Genomic DNA, 18,006 nt, shown 5'->3' with positions numbered 1-18,006 from the left:
AGCCGGAATTTGAACCCATGACGTCTGACTCTTTCCACTGAGCCACACTGCCATGTGCAAACACTGGCCTGCTTGCTCTGCAGCCTACTGGAGTCAAACACTACTTCACTGGAGGTCTCACATACTCAGTAATAATAATAATAATAATGATGGCATTTATTAAGCACTTACTATGTGCAAAGCACTGTTCTAAGCGCTGGGGAGGTTACAAGGTGATCAGGTTGTCCCACGGGGGGCTCACAGTCTTAATCCCCATTTTACAGATGAGGGAACTGAGGCCCAGAGAAGTGAAGTGACTTGCCCAAAGTCACACAGCTGACAATTGGCAGAGCCGGGATTTGAACCCATGACCTCTGACTCCAAAGCCCGGGCTCTTTTCCACTGAGCCATTACTCAAGGGTAGTTTAGGCCCAAGGGGGCATAATTACAGATCACTTCCTGCCTTCCCAGATCCTGCTCCCATCCATGTCTCACCCGCTGCACGAATCAATAAATAACATTTATTGAACACTTACTGTGTTCAGAATGCTGTAGTAAATTCTTGGGTGAGCACAGTGTAATAGAGTTGGTGGGCACTCTATATAATAATAATGGTGTTCGTTAAGCGCTTACTATGTTCCAGGCACTGTACTAAGTGCTGGGGTAGATACAGGTAATTGGATTGGACACAGTCCCTGTCCCACATGGGGCTCCCAATCTTAATCCCCATTTTACAGATATGGTAACCGAGGCACAGAGAAGTAAAGTGACTTGCCAAAGGTCACACAGAAGGTAGTGGTGGAGCTGGGATTAGAACCCAGGTCCTCGGATTCCCAGGCCCATGCTGCTTCTCAAGGATTGACTACGTCCAATTCCATTATCTTCTACCTAACCCAGTATTTAGTTTAGCGCTTGGCACACAGTAAGTGCTTAACAAATACCGACATTATTACATGTATTTGGCAAATATAACATTAAACTTTGAGTGACGTTATCTTCTGTCAGTCTAGGCTATAAGTGAATTATATCACTGGTGTACGCACTTGTGTGCAAGCGCGCACACACACACTTGCAAAAAAAGGGTGTGAAATTCAGAGCAAATTCCAGGAAAAGCAGTTGGCTCTTTTACCCCAAGGCACACTTCATCTGGACTCTTGCCATGCAGTTTGGACGCTTCAGCTTCATCCTTAACAAAGCCAATTCTCTTTTCCCCTTGGGTCCTCCCCCTCCCCACCCCCCTTCCTCACCTTAAAAAGAAAAGGGGAGGAAAAAAAAAAAGAACAACCTAGCAAGCTATTGCGGAACAAGCAGGTCATTAACTTTTAAGCACCAGGACGGCAGGGATGACACCTGTGACCTGTTCGGGCTGTGAACATTAACAACAGAGAGTTATGTAAAGAGCGTCTCCTGCCTTCTGGAGATTTTCCTGCCATATTGAGTGCATGGGCATTTTGAAAGAAGCAGGTCCGGACGTGCATCGGAGCTTCTTCCCCTGTTTATGAGCCGAGCACCTTGCGCTGGAAAGCTGTCATTTTCCCCCTGGGTGTGGAGAACCAGTTTCACTGGTATTGCATGCCACAAAACCAGGGCTGCTGAGTGGGACAGAGAAGGCCAGTGGTGAACTCACTTGTTCTATGCTTTGGATTTGAAGACAGGGCATGAATGAAGCAGCCTGCAGTCCTTGCCATGCTTCCTCCTCTATTTATTATTATTAGGCTATATGGTAAGCACTTACTCTGTGTCAAGCACTGCTCTAAACGCTGGGGTAGATATAAGTTGATCAGGTTCGTCACAGTCCCTGTCCCACATGGGGCTCACAGTCTAGATGCAATGCCAAAGGAGCTCTCTCTCTCTCTCTCTCTCTCTCTCTCTCTTTTTTACTTCCACCGGGTTTAGTCATCATGAAAGGGAACATTATTTGTCAGCAACTCACTAGAGGCAGGAACCAATGGAAGGAGCAAGGCCAAGCACAGACCATTACCTGTTTTTTAACTGGCTGAGTAGGCCTTTCAGAGATTGAACTTCTAATAATAATAATAATAATGGCATTTGTTATGTGCACACTATATATCAGGGCTGAAGTAGCTCCAATATAAGTAGTTCAGATTCACTGCCCTTTATGGGGGTCCTGGATCAAGGTGGTGGGAAAACAGTTTATCTCCATTTTTGCAGATTAGGAGACTGAGTCAGGGAGGGTAAATGAGAAACCGCCTGGCCTAATGGAAAGAGCACTGGCCTAGGAGTCAGAGGACCTGGTTTCCAGTTCTGGTTCTGCCACTTGTCTACTGTGTGACCTTGGGCAAGTCACTTCTCTGGGCCTCAGTTACCTGATCTGTAAAATGGGGATTAGGACTGTGAGTCCTATGAAGGACAAGGACTGCGTCCAACTCCATTATCTTTCATCTACCTCAGCACTTAGTACAGTGCCTGGCACATAGTAAGCACTTACAAATACAATAATAATAATAATGATCATTATTACTATCTGGGATTAGAACCCAGATGTCTTATTGCCCGGATTCCTGCTCTTTCCACTACACCATGCTGCATCTCAACCAAATTTCACAAGAGGTATTCTTTCTGTGTGAACAACTACCCCCGCCATCCCCAGAGTGCTTTAGAAAGAAACAAAAGAACTGCAGACTTCAAGATTAGAGGTAAAAATCAAAGATGATAGACACTGCAATGTTACCCACAGAAGGCGGTGCTTGCATCACTACTTAATGTGCAGGCAGGAAACAGAAGCAAAGTAGAGAGACATTAATATCACAAGCGTCTATTCAACTGCCTGAAAGGCAGTCCGTCAGTCAGGGCCCTTCAAATGTCTGCTTCAAGCAAACGCTGATGCTGCGGCAACATTTCGTGATGGTGTATAAGCCCACAACAGGCAAGACATTGATCATGAAATGGGTTTGCAAATTACAGCCCGGGCGTGAATAAATCAGTGCCACCTGGTAAAATAGAGAAGCCTAACTGGAACATTGTTCTTGCTTTTCTTGAATTCTCCCTCAATATATATGCTTTAAAAAATTACTCCTGCTGTCAGCTGGGATTATGTGGGGGCCTAGTGGTATTTTTTACATTCAAACACATGAATAAAATTATTTTCTCCATATGCACATTGACTTATGAAAGCAAATTAAATATTGCAAGAACATTCTACAATGTCAAGAAATGGATTCACCTGTTTGGGCTTCTTAAATATGCAAAAGTGGCAGTTTCCACAGCAGCACTAGATTGCAGGCACCTAGAAATGGCCATCGGTCCTCTGGGAGAACCAAGGGATAAAATTTGGTGTGGCAGGCACAGAGACATGGGGCCCCTTGAAAAGAAACAAAACAAGGGAAGACGGTATGTTTGATCAGTGGTATTTACTGAGTTCAGAACACTGTACTAATTTCTTGAGCGCATAGTTATAAATGCCCATTCTTCCTCCACCTTAGGCTGTGAGCCCCACGTGAGACAGGAACTGTGTCTGATATGATGATATTTACTCCTCTGCTCAGCACATAGTAAGCGCATAACAGATAGCACTATTGCTATGTAGTTTAATCCTCATTTTTACAGATGAGGATACTGGGGCACAGAGAAGTTAAGTGTAGTGTCCGAGGTCACATAAGTTGGCAACCAGTGGAGTCAGGATTAGAATCCCAGTCTTCTCACAGGCCTGTGCTCTTTCCACTGGACCACACCTTAGTATTAGACCAGAGCTTGGCTTCATTTTGAAAAGTCTGAAAACACCTGCTTAGTACAGTGCTTACCACTTAGTACGGTGCTCTGCACACAGTTACTGCTCAATACATATGACTGACTGATTGATCTGCACATTTAAGCCTTCAGAGTCACATTTATATAGGATGCATTCCATTGGGTGTTTGGTCCATCAGCCAGTTAGTGGTTTTTCTTGAATGCTTAATGTGTGCAGAGCACTGTACTAAGCGTTTAGGAGAGTACAGTGCAATAGAGTTGGTAGTTGTGGTCGCAGCCTTCAAGGAGCTTGCAGTCTAGTGGAATGGAATAATGCCAGACACCAAGTGTTTATTCTCGGTTCAAAGTTTACCCTATCCTGACAAAGGATTTTGAGGTAAACTAGATGAGACTGGCTACAAAATATACCATGAAATAATCAACCAATATTCAAAAGAAAAACTACTCCAAGAGAATAGGAATGGAGAAGGAAAACAGGAGTTAAGACTGTAAGGTTCAGGAGACAAAAAGACAGTAAAATCACCCCAGATCACAAGGGTGGTAGACGATATAGCCAGAACTCCCAGTCTGTGAAATACCTTGACTACATCTTGTGTTTCAATAAACCATTCCATAGAGGAGTCCACTGCACTAGCTGGATCCACACATATTTCTCGGAGTTAGAAAGGTCAGTGAGGTTAGGGTGGAGTGGGGCACGGGTCAAAACCCAAGGGGAAAAATTGCCATTAGAGTGCTCCAGAAGTCAAAAACTTGAGTAAATATGTGACGGTGATTGTGTCTAATTAGGAGTTGTGCCTAAAAGAAGGCCAAGAATTCAGTAGAGTGGAGAGTTCTATCCAGGTATTCAAAAGTACATACTGTCTCGGCACAAGTTGTGTGCCCTCTGTTTAACCGCCACCGTTATCAGAGCTGCAATTTGAGCTTGATATTCCATTGTTTTTTCAATTGGGAAGGGTTCACTGGTTAATAATTACAACTGAGAATCCGACAAGACACCCAACTGCAGGTTTTGCCACTGACCTCCTTTCCTTTGGAGGAAAGTTTATCATTTTATCAGTCATTTTATCATTTTATTTAGCTGTAAAATGATGATAGGGATACCACTTGTCAAATGCACCGAGATTCTTGCTGAAAAGGTGATCCAGCCAGGCCCAGGTGTTATTCTATTTGAATATTAAAGTCAACACAGGCAGGTGATGGGCTTAGGTGACGATGAGGGCAGTTTTTGCAGGAAAATGTTATTGACTACTGTTTCTTCTGCCCTTTAAAATGCTTCAAGGTTTGGTTTTAGAAGGGTTAGGACAATCTTGTACCCACTTCTATGCTTAACTCATAGCAAGTGCTTAATAAATGCCTGGTGTGTCAAGTCACAACTTCTCTGTGCCATGATTTCCTAATCTGAGAAACGGATATTAAATCTCTGTTTTCTCTCCCTATTAGAGGGTGAGCCATACGTGGAGTAGGGACTGGGTCTGTTCTCATTGTATTGTATCTACCCTAGCTCTTAGTGCAATGCTTAGCATATAATAAGCGCATAACAAATACTGCTATTATGATTAATATTATTACATGCATCATCGTGATTATTATCCCCTGTACAGAATGGCCTCAGTTCTGAGATTAAACTGATGGGAATAGGGTGGGCAGAATTCTTGGTAATACAGTTGCAGACCTCCTGGCTATGGGAAAAATATAGGAAAAATTGACTAGTGAGCTATCATTCATTGGTATTTGTTGAGCATTTACTATGTGCAGAATGCTATACTAAGTTCTTGAAAGAGTACTAGACAGCAGAGTGAACAGACAATTGTGCTTTATCTTTAGTCACCCTCATCGTGGTGTAAAATTTTCTGTCAGTAGTAACATCTTTGAACATGAAGGACAAGATACACATATTCAACTTTCTGCTAAGGAGATTCGTTCAAACTAAATGAATCAATAATGAACTTTACATAATTTTCAAATATAAATGAAAATGATAACAGTAAATGATATAAGGCTGTTACAAAACGGACTCTGTAGTGAGTGATTTCAAGTAGTTATAACAATGTTATTTCTAAATCAAATACTTCTAAAATCAGGCCTAAAGTCTCTATTTCCCTCAAGGCTACAGAAAGGGAGAGGGTGCATTATTAATGAAGAAGAAATAAAAATGCACGAGGGGAGACATCTTGTAATTCTTTAGGTTTTTTTTTAAGAAATGGTCTTCAGAGTATGGCAAACTAATCTAGATTGTGTTAAGTAGCTACTCAGCACAGCTGAACATTCGGAAGCCTAACTGTCCAGAGTATACCTGGTTGCATTTATTTCCCATTTATATGTGGTCTAATCTGGATTGTAGGTGACCATTCTGGTGAATCAAAAGATGTACATATACCCTCATTTCAAAATCAGCTAGAAATAGGTAATCTGGCATAATTGACTTTTTGTGCGTACTCTTTTTTGGAAACCATAATTCCTTCTTTATGGAAAAGTGAAGTCGGTTGTAGAGATTTGTGATACGGACCAGCTTTAATTGGACTCAGTCCTGTTCACATGCATTCTGAGTGAGGGTGGAGGGTTATGGCTATGTTACTATAAATCAGTGTTATTTATTGAACCTTACTAGCTCCTCTGTCCATGTTTACCCAATCCTCCTCTCCTTCCCCCAACATACCACAACATTTCTGAAAGGCCCACTTTACATCTTTGTCTTATGCCTACCCCTTTTTCGCCAAAGGTGCTATGAAAATACATTAGATTCATTCATTCAATCGTAATTATTCATTCATTCATTCAATCACATTTATTTAGCGCTTACTGTGTGCAGAGCACTGTACTAAGCGCTTGGGAAGTACAGGTTGGCAACATACAGAGATGGTCCCTACCCAACAGTGGGCTCACAGTCTAGAAACTGTGACTAGACTGAAGGTTGTGGGGAGAGCATCAGGGTGATACAGAAGGGAGGGGGAGATGGGGAAAAGGTGGGCTTAATATGGGAAGGCTTCTTGGAGGAAATGCCCCTTTGAAGTTGTGGGGGAGGAAGAGTGGTTGTCTGGGGGATTTGAGGAAGGAGGGCGTTCCAGGCCAGAGGTAGGATGTGGGCCAGGGGTCGGCAGCAAGGCAGGTGAGATGGAGGCCCAGTGAGGAGGTTAGCACCAGAGGAGTGAAATGTGCGGGCTGGGTTGTAGAAGGAAGGAAGGGAGGTGAGGTAGGAGGGGGCCAGGTGATGGACTGCTTTAAAGCCAACAGTGAGGAGTTCAAGTGCAAGGATGGATACAAGCAATTCATGTTGGACACAGTCCCTGTCCCATGTGGGGCGCTTCCTAGTAGTCAGTCAGTCAATCACATTTATTGAGCGCTTACTGTGAGGACAGCAGTGTACTGTGAGCACCCTCCCCACCCCCCCAGGACAACCTGATCACCTCGTAACCTCCTCAGCACTTAGAATGGTGCTTGGCACATAGTAAGCACTTAATAAATTATTGAGCGCTTACTGTGTGCATAGCACTGTTCTAAGCGCTTGGGAAGTACCAGTCGGCAACATATACAGACGGTCCCTACTCAACAATGGGCTCACATTACATGAAAGGAGTCTAAAGCCTGAGAAAAACAGACATGGAAAGATACCATCATTAATTCATTTGTGAAGTCTATGGATTTTATTTTCTTTTAAATTAGAAAATTCTGATTAAAAAAAATCCCCAAATCTCTGAATAAATATACCCTAGGTGAAGTTCCCTTTTTTTATGGGCAACTGAAGAAATATCAAACAGCCCACTTTGGAGAATGCTTTTAGAGCCATTAATTTTAAATAGATGTTCCTCTAAGGATACAGAGATGACAATGGGGAAAGAAAGAAAAAGCGGAGAAAGCCAAAAAGTTTACTGTATTGGGATAATTATGCCTGTGGGCAGAAGTCCAGCAAATTTTTCACAAGAGAGATAATTACGAGACATTGGTACGGAAATTTATGTTGTAGCACACATGAACGCTCCAGTTTGCTGCCCTTGCTGCTCTGAGCCACACAGATTGGCTTGAAATTCAGAATTACATTTCCTCCTGGGGAGGCGAGGGAAGCACAGATCAAGTTGCTCACATTTTACACCCCTTGGAATAGAGAAAATTGCTAGGCCTGTCAACAGCCTCCTGGCATTTGAAGAGCCATTTGGATGCTGGGATTTCAAAATGCAGGATGGGGTGGACTGAGCTAAGCAACTGCCCAGTAAGGAAACTCAAACTCGAAGAGGGGGTTTTCACCGGTAGGGGAGGAGGCATTACACAGGAAACTCACTGATTGGGAGGAACCTAATTCTTATTGTTATCCGTGTTAATTGACCATTTTACTGGGGATCTGTTTTCAGTGGACTTCGAAGATTTGTTCCTCCTTGGAGACTTTTCTCAAAAGGTTGAAAAAAAGGAGGAGGTGAATGGGCTCGGCTCTATTTGAAGTAGCCTGCTGATCAAAGCTGAAGGGAGGGCACCAATGTCAAAAAGCTTGCAGCAATATTGCTACTAGGGGAGTTTGCTCGATCATACGAAGTGGGAAAAGAAAAGGAGGGAGGAGTTGATTAAAGAGGCCAAAACAAAAAAAAGCCCCAAACAAACCAAGTGAATCAAATCATGTACTGTCAAAAGAATGATGCCGAAAAGAAGCCTCAAAAATAAATAAAAATATTGCCAACCCGTCTTAGTCCACAGTTTTGTGCGCATGTGTGCAGTAACAAAATAAATCTCCTTTTGGGTGGAAATGATTTGGGGATCAGTTAAACAAAAGCAAACAATGTTTCATGTCTGGAACTTTATATGTTTGGTTTTTTTTTTTTAATTTGATATCCTTTTTTCCCCCCCTATTCAAAAGACAGGGCTAGGAAAAGAGGAGGGCACTGTCTCTTTATGAATACTAATAAGGAAATCAAGGGGGACAATGGCACTTCAAGTTTCATCTTTCCATTTCCTAGAGGCGCAAACTCTGCAAGTTGTCACCTTGGTGTATTCAGTGCCTTTTGAAGCAGTAGACTCCTCCAGAGAGAATGTCAGCCCCAGCCCTGGGCAGTTTTGACAAACAGAGTATATATTGATACATGATAAAGTATGCTAGAAATCACCCCAGCGCTAACGGCTACTATAGTTTTAATATCATCATTTGAATTAACAAGCATTCTGTGGAGAAATAATGAGCTTTCATTATTCAGAACATCATCCTTACCCGGGGAACTCAGAAACCATTAGCTCTTGAGAACTTAATGAAAAGATGATAAAGAATGTTTTAGATAAAAGTTTGAACGGGCACACTTGGTAACGGAGGTAAAATATTCATGCTTTTCTGGATGATGAATTGGGGTTGCGAAACTAGTGCTCGCTGAGGAAAGGTGCTCTTTGCAGGTGGGTGGCCTTCCCACAGCTCTACACCAGGTTAAAGCAGCAGGACGGATTCTGTCCATCAACGGGTCCTGTCATTCATTCAATCGTATTTATTGAGCGCTTACTGTGTGCCGAGCACTGTACTAAGCGCTTGGGAAGTACAAATTGGCAACTTATAGAGACGGTTCATAACCAACAACGGTCTAGAAGGACCATCGACTGGAGCCCTCTCCAGAGTGGCCACCGGAAGCCCACCCCTACTCCTCCATCTCTCAAGAAGTTGCCATCAAGGAAGGCTGGGAAAAGAGACACCTCAGACAAGGAGCCCATAGTCATAGGGTAGTGACCCTCATAAAATGCATCTGTTCCAAGCAAATTGTGTTTCTTTTCTCTATATTGCTGGAGTTTCCTCACCTTTTAAAGTATCAAATTTTGGTGGCTCTAGATTTTATCTTAAAAGTCACCTGTGAGCTAGGCGCAGCGTTCCGTCGCAAGACAGGATCACCAACAAAGAGAAAAGGGAATGAAGTCAGTCCACTGGCATTAAAGTGTCGACTGGAAACCCATCTTTGCTGAGAGGGATATGTGTGTTGTGTGGGTGAGAGCAGGATTCACCAAGAGCTGCTATAAACTGAACTGAATTAGGACAAACCCTAGATGGAGGGCTGAAGAAATATACTCAAGACAGTGAAACACAGTCCTAAAGATGTGGCGTAACCTTGGGTGCATAGAAAACATGAGCAGCAGACGGATTTGCCTGGTATGTAGCAATTTGGGGAGGGGTTGCTGTTACCGAGCAGAGATTTTTGGGAGGGAAATTGGGAGCCCATGAGGCAGATTCAAAAATAATGACACAGATTGCTAAGGGTACAAATTGGGGGCAACAATGGACTATTTATAATTAATATGGTATTTGTTAAGCTCTTCCTATGTGCCAAGCACTGTTCTAAACATGGGCGTAAAGGTACAAATTAATCAGGATAGACACAGTCTCTGTCCCACATAGAGATCACAGTCTAAGTAGGAGGGAGAACAGTTATTTAATCCCCATTTTATATCTGAGGAAACTGAGGCATAGAGAAGTTAAGTGACTTGCTCAAAGCCACATAGTAAGGAATTGGCAGAGCTGGCATTAGAATCCAGATCCTTTAACTACCAGGTCCAAGCTCTTTTCACTAGGCCACACTGCTCTCTCCTAGGCAATGCTGATCTCTGCCCTTATCCACAGTGTCATTTGGAAGTGTTTCTATTAACGCCTTTTCAGTCTCACCTGTACTCATGGTTAGGACATCACTGTCAGGGTTATATTCAAATATAAGAGAAGCAGTGGCTCAGTGGAAAGAGCACAGGCTTTGGAGTCAGTGGTCATGGGTTCAAATCCCAGCTCCATCAATTGTCAGCTGGGTGACTTTGGGCAAGTCACTTAACTTCTCTGTGCCCTAGTTACCTCATCTGTAAAATGGGGATTGACTGTGAGCCCCTCCGTGGGACAACCTGATCACCTTGTATCCTCCCAGCGCTTAGAACAGTGCTTTGTACATAGTAAGCTCTTAATAAATGCCATTATTATTATAATTATTATAAGAAACATACACACACACAGCAAAGATCAAGCCTGAGAGGAGATACAGGAAGGAAGAGACAGGTAAAAGAGATGTGGAGAAAGAAAGAGACAACAGAGGTCAGAAGAGGGGGAAAGAGAGGAATGATGGGAGTGCAGACAGCACACAAAAGTGGAAAATGTTACCATTAGTTAGTGAGAAGCGGCTTTAGTGAGAAGCAGCTTGGCCTAGTGGAAAACGCATAGGCTTGGGAATCAAAGGACCTGGGTTCTAATTCTGACTGTCATTTCTCTGCTGTGGCACCTTGGGCAAATCACTTCACTTGTCTGTGCCTCAGTTTTCTCATTTGCAAAATGGGGATTAATTTCCTGTACTCTCTTTCTCTTAGATTATGAGCTGTGGGACAGGGACTGTCTGATTTGCATATATCTGTATCTACCTCAGTGTTTGGCATATAGAAAGCATTTTATTATTATTATTAGTGACTTGAGCACAGCTAATGGGATTTGCACTTGCAGAAGTTCCTCATGGGTGGTTTGGTACCTGTCTGCAATAAATCCCTTGTGCAATAAACTAAGAAAAAAATATATAAAAGTTTAAATTTTATTGGGTGTAAAGCTCTTAAAGAACTGCTGCTCACGAAGAGTATAAAGATTACTGAGTTTGAATGTTTGAACCCCTGCTAAAATGTTTTCATCCTGCTGTTTTCTTACTTCAAACTGTTAAAAGTTGCTTTCTTTCTTGCACAGAGGGGCATCACTTCCCCATTCCACCTGTGGTCCACATTCAACTGGATCAGATATTTTCTCTGCCCTTCTAATCAGACATGGATGAAAAGGCCATTCAAGGCCCCTGAATGTAGACATTTCACTCTAGATTTGTTACTCTCAATGAGAAAGAAGAGGTGAGAAGCTAGCACATAAGCAGTCCAAAGCCATAGTAGTAGATGCTAACAGATGCATTTAGGTAAATGCTTCTACCACAAGAGGTGTTATCTTCTGGGGATCCTTACCATAATTTTGTTTTAAATCTGAACAGCTGTTGTTTAACTACCACAGACCACAATTTATCTACAGCTTGGGGCCATAAAGGTAGCTTTATTGCACTCTTTCTTTTTTTCCCCTCTATTTGATTTAATTTCCAGTCGTCTGACACCAAAATGCTACATGCCATTTGCATATCACAATATGTACTTTCGTAGATCCATACACCCTCAGATACTAAAAGTGGAAGAAGGAATAATAAATGGCGGAAGTTCCCAAAGACTAAAAAAAAGACAAACAAAAAAGGAGGCTGAACTCTCCAGTTTCACACACATGTAAAATATTCTGACAATAATCGTTCCTTTAAGACAACAAAGCTAGTTTGTCTAGGGAGGCTAGTTTATGGTGACTGCAAAAAAAAGGATGTTTTTTCTGGCAGTGGACCTCATGCACAGTTATCTGCACTGAGCCCTAGGGCTTGCAGTCTCCAGCAACTGAGAGAAAACCCGAGTCTTACTAAAGAAAGCAGCCAATATGGAAGTACTAGCCCTCTGCCTAGGTTGGAATGGTTTCTGAACGCAATGGTCACGTTTCCTCATTCGTGGGGATAAAAAAAAATGGGGCTGTTCCCTCAAACAAAGGGGCGGCTGGGGAAGGTGGGAAGAGAAAAAGCGTGAAAGAGAGGGAGCCTGTCTTGTGACCTTTGAAAAGACTCCTATCACTCACTGTGCCACATTTAGTCATGGAGATTCGTCATACCAAGCATGAGCACACTGGGAACAATGACTTGGTCAGATGCTGAACTGACGGACAATTCCTTTCAGTGTTAGATGAGATTTACACCCATCTTGGGCCTTAACCACAACATCAAAAGCCTGTTAAGATGAGACCAGAGGGCTTTGGGCTCCTCCTTTCTCTCCTGTTTCCTGGTGCCGATTGGCGGCCTCCCCTCAGGTCTGGGGAACTCTGGACAAGGTGACTTGGGCAGTGACATCTCTATTGGCACACTCAGGCTCTTCAGAATAATCCACATCAAACTTTAGGTGTTCACCTGTTTCATGTCTGTGTCTGTGGTCACCGCGCCTCAGGGTTCCCAACCGAAGCGGGAGAGGAATCTGATTGCTAAATAGCAAAGCCGTCATCATATTCGCTGATTCATTCATTTGGTTATTAGTTTTCTGGGAAGTGCCAATGCCAAGGTAATGATTTCACAGACCCAGATTCATCTCTGACACATGGTGGGGAAACGGACAGGGGGAAAGAAAGCGTCCTCATTGGCTGCTTTAACAATGAAAACAACATAGATTCCCAGCTGTCAGAAAAAAACAAACAAAAAGGAGCCAAAAAGAGGAGGCACCACACATGAGTTTTGTAGGCACTAATGTAAAGTGGTGGAAACAGGCATTAGAAATAAAGGAGCAGCTAGGGTTAGGTGGGAACAATTTTCCACGAAGCAGAGCGGCCTGTTGGAAAGAGCACTGGCCTGGGATATGGAGAACCTGGTTTCTATTCTCATCCCTCTTGTCTACTGTTATGACCTTGGGCAAGCCACTTAACTTCTCTGTGCCTCAGTTTCCTCAATGGCCAAAAGTGGGTTCACTACCTGTTCTCCCAACTAGTTAGACTCTGAGCCTTATGTGGGACAGGGACTGTGTCTGACCTGATTAACTTGTATCTAGCCCAGTGCTTAGAACAATGTTGGACACATAGTAAGCACTTAACAAACACCATTAATATATATATTAATCATATATATATGAAATGAAAGCCTACTGAGGAGAAGCATGGCATAACTGAAAGAGCACGGAATTGGGAGTCAGAAGACCTGGGTTTGAATCCATGCTTTGCCTCTTGCCTGCTGTGTGACCTTGGGCAAATTACTTAACTTTTCTGTGCCTGAGTGGCCTCATATGTAAAATGAGGAACTTTTTTTTTTAATGGTATTTGTTAGGCCTTCACTGTGTGACAAGCATTGTTCTAAGCACTGGGGTTGATACAAGTTAATCAGGCCAGATACAGTCCCTGTCCCACATGAGGTTCACAGTCTGTTCTCCCTACTATGCCCCATGAGGGACAGGGACTCTGTCTGACCTGATTCTACCTACTCCAGCGCTTAGTATGGTGTGTGGCACAAAATTGATGCTTAGCAAATACCACATTTACTACTGTTAATTCCTTTATTATATTTCTCTCAGTAGATGGACCCGAGCACTGGAGAAAATGAAAAAGTGAGGAAGGTATTTCTCCTGGGTAGATCTTTGGAACCAAAAAGTACTAGAAGTCTCATGAGAAAGTCTGATCCTGTGAAATGTCTAAGCTGATTTACAAACCAAAGAAGCTCAGATAAGCTATGGGTAATCATCATCTTTGGCACTTCAACAGTGCCTTTCATTTGAAGATTTCAAAGGACCTGACAAACCTTAATTAACTAAGACTGCAACACCCCAGTGAGATAGATAAGGGGGGTAATTTCAACACTTCTACACTGGAATGGTTGACTCGCTCCTCCCCCATCCTCCCTCTCTCAACCACTCTTCCCAGAAGGTGAAGGGAAGAAAAGAAGAACATTTCCAGATTAATTTCCAGAGGGAATTTACCTAGCCATTTAGAGTGATCCGGTTTGGAATTTGGCCAGGGCTCAGGTGACCTGGGAGTCGGGAAGCATGGGTTCCAATCCAGGCTCTAGATTAGAATACAACCCCTGAGCAATAAGAGAACTGGGTATACGTAGGAAGTACACTGTCCAGTGATACACCGTCAAAGAACTAGAATATTTAATTCAATTTAATATAAATTAATAAAGGCCAATATTTCCTTTATGAAGTTGTCAGACATACTGTCTGAAGTTGGAGTCCTACAGGGCAGTTATCGGAGCCGACCTTCTATATGACAATGAGGTCATTTACCAAAGATGTGATATTCAATTTCTTGAGAATATTCACCAGTCTCCTGTGTTCCGTATTTAACCTTAGTTGACAAGGCAAGATCACAAACCATCAGTAGCAGGAAGAATGTCAATATAAAAATGCTGAAGCTATGAAGCTGAGTAGTACATGAAAAGCAGTGTGGCTTAGAGGAAAGGGCACAGGACTGGAAGTCAGGAGACCTGAGTTCTAATCCCGGCTCAACCACTTGCCTGCTGGGTGACTTCGGGCAAGTCACTTAACTCCTCAGTACTTCAGTTTTCTCACTTGAAAAACTGGGATGAAATACCTGCTTCTCCCTCCCTCATAGACTGTGAACCCCACATGGGACAAGAACAGCATCTTGTTTGATTGCATTGAATCTACCCCAGCATTTAGCACAATGCTTGGCATTTACCAGTCTGGGCAGAGGCCCCCACTCATAGCATAGTAAGTACTGAACACCTATTCTGTGCCCAGCACTGTACTAGAAGCTTGACAGGTTATAACAAAAGTACAAGAGATGGTTCCTGCTATCAGGGAGTTTACACTATAACATCAGTACAATGCAGTTCTCTACACTGTAACCTCCTCCTCTACACTGTAATCTCCTTGAGGGCAGGGGGTGTGTCTACCAACTCTGTTGTTGAGAAGCAGCATGGCATAAGTGGATAGAGCACAGGTCTGGGAGTAGGAAGGTCTTGGGTTCTAATCCTGACCCCACCACTTGTCTGCTGTGTGGCCTTGGGCAAGTCAAATCACTTCTCTGGGCCTCAGTTACCTCATCTGTATAATGGGGATGGAGACTGTGAGCCTCATGTGGGACAGGGACTCTGTCCAACCTGATTGGCTTGTATCCATCCCAGTGCTTAATACAGTGTCTGGCACATAGTAAGTAATAACAGTTATTGTTATTATATCATACTCTTCCAAGCACATAGAACAATGCTCTGCACACAGTAAGTACTCGAGAAACACCACTGGGGACTGATTGATTGATTTCTTAGAATTGCCCCAATCAAGGGGCTCATCCCCTGAAACACCCACTCTACCTTCTGCTGTACCTTCAATGGGTACTTTTCTGTCTTCTCATGACCAATAAATGACACACTATCAAGTCTACCATCATGCCATCCGACAGGATGGCAGCAGAAAAGGCTGTGGCTGAAGTATGTTTATCTGATTGGATATTCACCTCAACAGGTTTATTTGAGATACCTTACTGTGCCCAAGTGACTCTTTTAAGGTTATTATTACTATATTTGTTAAGTGCTTAACATGTGTCAAACACTCGTCTAAGCGCACGGTCCCTATTCCAAATAGGGCACACAAAAGGAGGGAAAACAGAAATCGAATCCCCAATTTACAGATAAAGAAACTGAGGCATGAAGAATTTAATTATTGCCCAAGATCACACAGCAGGCAGGTGGGCCAAACTAGGATTAGAATCCAGATCCTATGACTCCCAGCCCTGTGGGCATTCCACTAGGCCACACTGTTTCTTTCTGTTGCCGAGTAGTTGGATGGAAAGCTTCCTGGGATGGGGAAAGACTGGTGGAGATTTGTGGCAGAGCAGAAGGCAGGTGTGACAGAGGGACTGGGAACTTGAATGGGGAGAGAAAAAGCGAAACAAAACCAACCATGTGCAGGAGGCTTAGGTAAAGCAGCCTTCAAGGACAGAGGAGAGATGAGATATGAATAATTGTAGTGTGACCTAGTGGAAAGAGCACAGGCCTTGGAGTCAGAGGACCTGGGTTCTAATCCCAGCTCTGCCTCTTACCTTCTGTGTGACCTTGGGCAAGTCACTTAACTTCTCTGTGACTCAGTTCCCTCATTTGCAAAATGGGGATTCAGTACCTGTTCTCCCTCTTAGACCATAAGCCCTGTGTGGGACATGATTATCTTGTGTCTACCCCAGCACTTCAGACCATTGTTGGCATATAATAAGCGATTAAAAAGCATCACGATTATTATTAATTGCTTTAGCAGGGGCTTTTCCCAGAAACAGACCTGATCTGCGGGCCTGCTGTTTGCTGCTGGAGAGAGACAGAAACAGAGTGAGAAGACTGTAGGGATGGAGAAGCAAGAAGAACCATGGCTGCTCTTACCTCTCCAGTTTGTTATGCTGGGTGAGAGAGACAGAATGTGCCAGCAAAAGAACTCCAAACACCACGGACATAAGGTTAAAGGCAAAACCCTAAGGGTAGCATGGCTTAGTAGAAAGGGCATGGGGCTAGGGGTCAGGAGACCCTGCTTCTAATTTTAGCTCTGCCCCTAACCTGCTGTATGACTTCGGGCAAGTCACTTTACCTCTTTGATCCTAAGCTTCCTCATCTGTAGAATGGGGATGATAAATATTTATTCTCCCTCACTCTTAGACTGTAAGTCCTATTCAGGAATATGCAGAAGGTTTCTATAATTAGTCCTAATCCTGTACATTGCATCACAATTTAGGTGAAACATTTCAGCTTCTCCTTTCTTCTCATGTTTCTCTTGGTAAATATTTCTCCTGGTACATAAATCCCAACTTTCTCTAATATCATTTCTGTGATGCCTCTGTTTCCTACACACACATACACACACACACACACAATCACATCACATCCATACGTGCATCCACACACCCATGGACCCTGGAAATTATTATTATTTATTATTTTTAGTTATGGTATTTGTTAAGTGCTTACTATATGGCAGGCATTGTTCTAAGTGCTGGAGTAGGTAGAAGACAGTCAGGCCGGACATAGTCCCTGTCCCACGTGGGGCTCATAGACTAAGTGATTCCACCTCCTTTGGACGTCAAGATTTTGGGAGAGCTGTCTTCACCATAGGCAAGGGTGGGGAAGTAATTTTGAATCCACTCCTAGCCCCCTCCTCCAAGAATCAACGAGGCAACATGGAAGGGAGGGGGTGAGCTTGGAGAATTTATCCGTCAGTATGGAAAAGTCAGGAGTCCCAGCTCTCAGCAGTGGTCTACGGTAATCTGGGATGCCGAGTTGCTGTTGTCAAACATATTTCATTAGTGTTTTACCTTATTAAATATGAAAATCATGTCAAAGGTAAATGTCAAGGGGGCTATAAAATTACCCTTCTTATCTCCCACACATTTATCAGTTGATAAATGGAAAGACACTGCTGCCAAAATAACTGAATGAATAATTTATAAATGACTGATGCATCTTGTATGTTGTTTCAGGCATAAAACAGTAGGACATCAATAATCAAAAGAAGTTGGATTAATTTAGCAGTATTTTGCAGTTGATATTTTTATCTAAATGCAGCGGTCTGGAGAGCCCTTGTCAAGAAACCCTTCTTTCTGTTATTTAGTATCTGTAGACCTGGAGGGGGTTACTCTCCTTCCCCAGTAGTGCTTTGCATTTGAATTTCATTAAGTTCATGTTTTGTGCAGTGTAGCTATGTCCGACTTTTTCACTCCTTTCTTTCGTTCCACACATAATGCCTTGGATTAGGAATTTGGAAAATTTGAATAAAAGTGAAACAGACCTTGGATTTTAGTATGTTACCCAG

Source organism: Tachyglossus aculeatus, chromosome X2 (genome assembly GCF_015852505.1).
Source record: "Tachyglossus aculeatus isolate mTacAcu1 chromosome X2, mTacAcu1.pri, whole genome shotgun sequence".
Classification (NCBI taxonomy): Eukaryota; Metazoa; Chordata; class Mammalia; order Monotremata; family Tachyglossidae; genus Tachyglossus; species Tachyglossus aculeatus.
Note: the sequence above shows the minus strand (reverse complement) of the source record.